The sequence below is a fragment of the Cryptomeria japonica genome, chromosome 11, assembly GCF_030272615.1.
Source record: "Cryptomeria japonica chromosome 11, Sugi_1.0, whole genome shotgun sequence".
Taxonomy (NCBI): domain Eukaryota; kingdom Viridiplantae; phylum Streptophyta; class Pinopsida; order Cupressales; family Cupressaceae; genus Cryptomeria; species Cryptomeria japonica.
This window is the reverse complement of record NC_081415.1, coordinates 715486675-715493747: the sequence shown is the minus strand read 5'-3', so window position 1 is coordinate 715493747 and position 7073 is coordinate 715486675.

Sequence of the window (7073 nt, the reverse complement as noted above, 5' to 3'; positions counted from 1 at the left end):
ATTATTATCAATACTCGGTGTGGATATTTTTTGATAGTTCTAATATTATTTCCAATTGACATTAATAGTCATTTAGATCTACATTTTATCATAATGCATTTTTGTTTTACCCTTTATTATATTTTTTATAAAAACAAATATTGATGCATAGTGTACTTACAATTTTTAAATTTTTTGATGTAGTTTACTATTTTTCATTGTTTCTTTAATATAGATTTTTTTTTAATGGATCTTATCTTGCCTATAAAATAATAAAGGATATGAAAATATCATATATTGTTATTTTTTGTCTATGAGTGATTTTATTCGACCCTACACATAATGTGAAGTTACTTATTTTGACAAATAAAACTTTAACATGTGGATAAGAGAAGAAAAGTCTACCACATAACAAGTTTGATCAAACCTTGTTTTCGTGCTTTTTTAATCAAAAACAAGTTTGATAAAACCCTTACCCATTGAAAAGGATTGGATTGACTTTAATTCATATAATGACACATAATTAACAAATCAAGGTTTTCTAGCAATGGTTTGATGATGCTAGTTAGTTAGCAGAAAGACCTTGATCTGATGCACTTTTGCCTTCAAGTATAAAACCTCTAATATATCTCACACATTAAATTTTATCAATGTGCAAGGGGATCTTTGATTTGTAGGTAGAAGTGTTAATGCTAAAGCAATAAGCAAGCCCTTTTTTTTATAGGAAAATGCACAAGGGTGTTCAATTGAACCTCGTTCAATTGAATTCTATCTCATCATAGTGGTGTTATGAGTGTGCTGACTAGGTTCAATCAAACTGATGTGACAAGAAGAATATTTTTAGTTGCTCCTTTTTATGGTCAAAAAGTAAGACAGACTCATGTGTTCTTACCATTAATACAAGTCTTAGAGACACAACTCAAGACTTTTATCTCACAAGTTGATAGATAAAGATTATATTATTAAAAAGTTGGCCTAAGATGTGATTTTTTAAATTTAGCATAGGATTATAGCTAACAAAAGTGCATGAGTGCCTAAACCAGAGAGGTAGAGCCCTATAAAATTAAATTGGTCATATCCAACAATGATCACTTTAATATATTAGAGTGATGAGTTTAAGATTAGATCCATTTGGTCTCAAAAAAAGATAAATTAGGATTTATTTATGAAACCCACACAAAGTGATATAAAATGAAAACATAAATGTGCAATGTATGTTTTTTATTACTTTTTGTCCCACTTTGACATGCATGCAAATCTATATGAACAAGCATGTTAAAGTACAAATACAAGTAATAAACAATCATAAATAAGGATATATTTTTAGATTGTAGAATGTAAGTCAACTAGAACAAGCTTGTGCCCCCCATGTTCGTGATATGTAGCATGTGTCTATTGGGTCTATCATACAATCAAAGGAAAATCACGAATTTGTGAAAATTGCACATTAACAAATAATAATTCGTAATAATCGAGGAAAGAAAGAAGAAAATGTAATATGAAAATTGTGTAACATCCTTCACTTTTTAGCCTTTTGTGATATCTTGGTAGAGATTATATGGTGATTGATTAAATGATTATACAAGTTGATATGAAGTATGGTTCAATATTGAGTGTAATATTCTTATTTCGTGTATTGTGGATAATGTGTGGTCAAATGTTGAAAGTTAATTAACATTGTTAATTGCTTATGTGATGATTATATTATTATTGATGGTTGAAAATGTTACTAATAGAAAATTATTATTGTGGAAAATTATTTTTGTGTTTAATTATAATAATATATTAAGTTTAAGTTATAAACTAATAGAAGATAAAGAACTATTAATAACTATGTATTTGATGTTTAAAAATTTATATAATTTATAATAATGAATAAAAATGGCGATGAATTACATATTTAATGCATAGATTCTGATTATTAATTATTATTCATAAATAATTATGATTTCTATTATCTTTAGAATAGAATCAAATGATTTGGTAATTGTAATAAATAATTATATTTATTCCATAATTGGAAAAAGAATAAAATAAAAGATTTTTTTGAAGGCGTAGAATTGTGTTTGATCCAAAGCTATGAACTAGTTATGAACCAGTGAGCTCACAGACACTTAGCAATAACAATCCAATGGAGTTTGAACGTTGTGGCAAGAACCACAACACAATTTAACCATTACACTATGACAATACTAGCTCAAATAAAAGATTATCTTTAGTAGTAAATAGATATTTTAATATTAGAAAATATATGTAATACAAAATAAAATTTAATTGTACACTTTTACCTAATTGAAATAGAATAATATATTAAAATATTTGATTCTTATTTTTGGAAATCTAGAAAAAACAATTTTTATTTATTGCAGAAACTTAAATCAATCCTTGCATTTAAATAGTAGTCTATCTTAATGTTAGTTAACTAAAGTGATTATTTATTTATATCTTCTTTTAATGAATTTTAAACATATTTTTGTCCGCCGTTCACAATGGGGTACAAATTTCTCCTACTATCATAAATAACCTCCTCGTTGATCTGGTCTGGGTCTTCCCAAAAACATGACACACATTCATCAATATTGTATAGCACACAACTTCATCCTTATATAGCCCAATCTAAAAACTAACCATACATTGATCATCAACCATCAATTTATGTTCCTTTTACAACCAAATGACTTTATAAAGATTGTGATGTTTTCTCTTTTTCAAGCCTATCTTTTCCACCATTTCCTCATAAATTAAGTAATCTATACTACCAATATCTATGATGTAACATTTACCTTCAAACTTGCATACAATTCAAGAAAGACACCTTTGAGATGGTCATATACTTTTTTGCCCAGTTTCATTACGACACTCTTGAATATATGAAATTCTATGGTTCTTTCACTTTTGGTGATGTCATACTTTCTTCTTCCTTTTGTGCCATATTGTTGCTTGTCACACTTCACTTTCTATTTCCTTGGTTTATTTATGGGCAATCATAAGATTTATGTCCAACTTCTCCACACTATTCCAATGAACCCCTTGTTGCTACTGTCACGTCTCCTCTAGATTACTCTCTTCCTCCTGTTTCTTGACTTGATTCCTTATTCCATTTAAAGCTTGCTTCTTCCTCATAGGAGCATTTCTGTTTATTGCTACTTGCTTGTCCTCTCTTGGTTGAGAATTTTTCTCTTCCTCTTGAATCTTGATGCTACCTTCTTCCCATCCTTTCTTCTACCTTTAAGGCATATTGGTAATACTCTTTAATTGTATAAATCTTCAACATACACATCTACTCTTGGATATGAAAGCATAACCTATTTATATATCTAGCAACATTCTCCCTATCGATTTGATTTTGTCCATATCTAATTACCATATTATAAAACTCCACTTATGTCTTTTTGTTTCAAAATTTGAAGCTTTTTGAACAACTCTAATTCATAATCCCCAAGAATATTTATCTTTTAGTTCGGAAAATATTTGCATCCATTAGGTTATTCTCCTCTCACCTTTGGCTACTCCTCTTTGTAACTACCTCCACCAAAGGACATCATGTCCTTTAAGTTTTTTTAGTACCAAATTTGCTCTCTATGGGTCACAAATTTCTTCCAAATAAAAATATTCTTCCTTTTAATCTATCTAGTCTATCAACTCTTCAAGGTTTAATGTTCCAAAAAATTTGGATTCTCCATTCAATTACCCTTACTAATCTTGTTAAGAGATTTCAAGAAATGTTCTTCTGCTTCATCTACTAACTATTTTTTTTCTTCATCATCTTCATCAATTTCACTCTCTTCATTACTTGTGTGGCCTTTAGTGTTGTCTAGATTTCTTCTCAGTCTTGTAACTAAATTCCTTAATTTATTTTTCATATCAATATGAAGATTTCAATTTTTTTTTTAATTCGAGGATTTCCCTTTCTTTTGGCCATTTTATCAATATCTCAACTCAAAATACTATCTATGTATCTCTATCCACACATTGTGGAAATAAAACTTATCTTCACATGATTTCAATGTCTCCCTTACCCCTCCACAAGTACAAGACTCATCTTCACACCTACAATAAATCTCTCAAGCCTTTGGAAAAATTTCACCACTTCACTCTCTATTCCTCTACAATTCCTAGTAAGCAACCTTTCTTTGATACCACTTGATGTGGTTGAGATCGAGGTTCCTTATTAGGTAACCCAATCATGTAGCTACAATAGGAAATTTCTTCATAGAAACAAACTTTCTTCAAAGCCTAGGGAGGATAGAAGTTTTACTTCTAATAAAAATTTAAAGCCCTCTTTCTAGACATGTTTAACCCTAGTAGTAGGTTACCTTGAGATAGCCTTTAAGGACGAGTGTTTAAAATATTTGACCAAAGTAGCAAACTAGAAATCCTTAAAAAATAAATTGCTTCAAGTCATATGTTATTCTAAGACAATAAAGAAGAGAATGGATGTGAAAGATGTTCATAGGTTGTAGTTTTATGGTCTTTTGATCATCCTATGGTTTAGTGCATTGAGGAATTTTATTAAAATTATACTTACATCAATTAAATTTATATTTTTAAAGTTTTAATTAAGTATATTAAAATAAAATTATTGCTCACAACCTCTATACACAAGGTTGACTCTTGGACTAGCATGATAACACCTTAGAGTGACACCAATAAATTTGAAATCTACTACAATTCCCTTTCAACTTGTTTTTATTCACTAAGGTCATTGAAAAATGCAACTCAAATTATTTTCATGAGGTATCTTTGGATGCCTTCTTTTCCATCATTTTGAAACATATGATACTCAATATGATACTCTTTTTTCATGAGTAGATGGTATCTTGTTTCTCCTATTTTTCAATAAACTATGTGTTGAAGAAAAGTTGAATGACTAATATATAATAGATAATGAGAATGATTGTTATTTATTAGAAAAGCAGCAAGACAAGGGTGCTGGCCCTTAATACAATAACCCTTATGATGCAGGAGCATCCCCAATTGATGAGTAATCTTGCATCTTCCAGTTTCCGTGTTTCTTCTGGCATTCTCCGGTAGCTGTTTATTTTCTGTTGCGGATCAGATTCTTGGCTTTCAAACTTGTTCTTATTTCTTATTCCAGATTTTCAATTCATTTGGATTCTTTTCCGGTAAGTTATTGTTTCCGGATTGTCCGTTTCTTGGTTCAAAGAGTAGTTTTGAGCTTAATGGCTAGTTGGAGGTTTCTTCTCATGCAGAGCGATTTCTTGGCAAGTGCGGATCTGTTTGGCACCATGTTCAATGTTCCTAGGTCCTTGGCCAACTTTCCTTGGTGGTCCGCACTTCGTTGTTTCCTATGGCAGATGAGATCTTCATGTTTTGGGTTTGACTATTTTACATGTTTCTTTTTCCTATCATTGGAGAATGTATTCTTTTGTGGCTGACCCGAATGTGTTCCAAAAGCTATATATGTTGTTGTATTTGATCCTTTGGTATGAAAGTAAGAGTAGAAGATGATTTAGATTCGTGAATTGTAATTTGAACTCCTCTGGAGGTCTAGATGAATCATTTTTTGGAATGCAAGCTGTAATAAGGTCTGTATGTTGCCCACATGTTGCCGACTTGATTTTAATGAATCTATGATACTGTGAAAATCGAATTGTGCATTTTCTACTTTATGTTTTGTCGCTTCCGTTGTGTTACTCTTACTGCATGATCTAGATTGTTCTCCTTGAGGACCCTCCGGATTATGGTTGTGTTAGATGGTATTAGAGATAGTTGTGAATCTTGAGGCATTCCTTTGGGTGAACAAATCGTCGATTTGAGGCAGGCTGCAAGTGTGTTCAATAGATCACCGACGGAGAGGCAATTGCAACCTTGTAGTCCGATCGCCGAGTTGAGGCAGTTGCACCAGAGCAAAGGGAGGAGATGCCGCCGAGGAGGATGAACCCTAGAAGGGTAGAGAAGATGATGGAGGATTTCAAGAATGAGATCCGAAACGCATTGGTTGGTTTGTAGAGGAATGTAGAATCAAAGGTTGAATATGCAGAGACAGGAGAAGAGATTGAGGCTGAAGAGATTGAAGGACCAACATATGAGGGAGAAGAAAGATTTCTTAGAGTGGTGGCGCAAGTAAGAAAAAATCATAAAGTTGAGGTTTCTAACTTTTTGGGTTCGTTGAATCCGAAAGATTTGATAGATTGGATCAGAGATTTGGAGGACTACTTCGAGTTTGAAGATGTTAAGGACCCACATAGAGTCCAATTAGCGCAAAATAAGCTGAAAAGGCATGTTTCTTTATGGTGGAAAGAGTTGCAGAGAGATAGACTGGAGAATGGTGAGATGAAAATCACCCAGTGGAGGCAGATGGTTGTGAGACTGAAGGCTAAATTTATTTCGAGAGATTATGAGTTGAAGTTGTTCAAAAAGTTGCAGAACTTGATGCAGAAGGACACAAGAGTGAAGGAGTATACTGAGGAATTCTACAAGGTGATGATCAGATCCGGTCATCGAGAGATGGATAGGAGAATGATGTAGAGGTCTTTTGTACTCACTTCTCCAACCGGTGCCAACTGGCTTCTTCTCAAGGCTTCTCTTGAACCAACCAATGGCTCAACACTATCTCTCCCTCCTAGGGTCTGCTAGAACTCCTCCTTGACCTTCTCCTTAGGTCCTTGGACTATGAAAAGTTCTAATTCTTGATGAGAGTTTCAAAATCTCTTGGACTCACCTTGAGTAAACTCAACCTACTCACTCACACCATGGGTACAAACCCTCCACCTAGGATCTTTGCTCCATTTTTACACCCTGTCATTTGGATGGTTGTCTCAGACCCTAAATCCATCCTTGCACACTCTCCAAGACATCTTCCCTTTACCGATTTCAAGGTTGATAGTGGTTTGGATTGTTTAGGCTTATTTGGGGCTTATTCCTTGTAACCCTTCCGAACGGGTAAAATAGAAACAAATCAAAATTATCTCCAACAACCCCAGGAGTCAATTAATTTTTCAGATACCCTTTTGGAGATTAGACACAATATCAAGAAATGGCATCTGGGTTTTGCGTCTAAGGTATCTAACCCTTATAGGGCTAAAGAGGCCTAATTGCCCTTCTACACCACAAAACTTGGAGTAACAGTT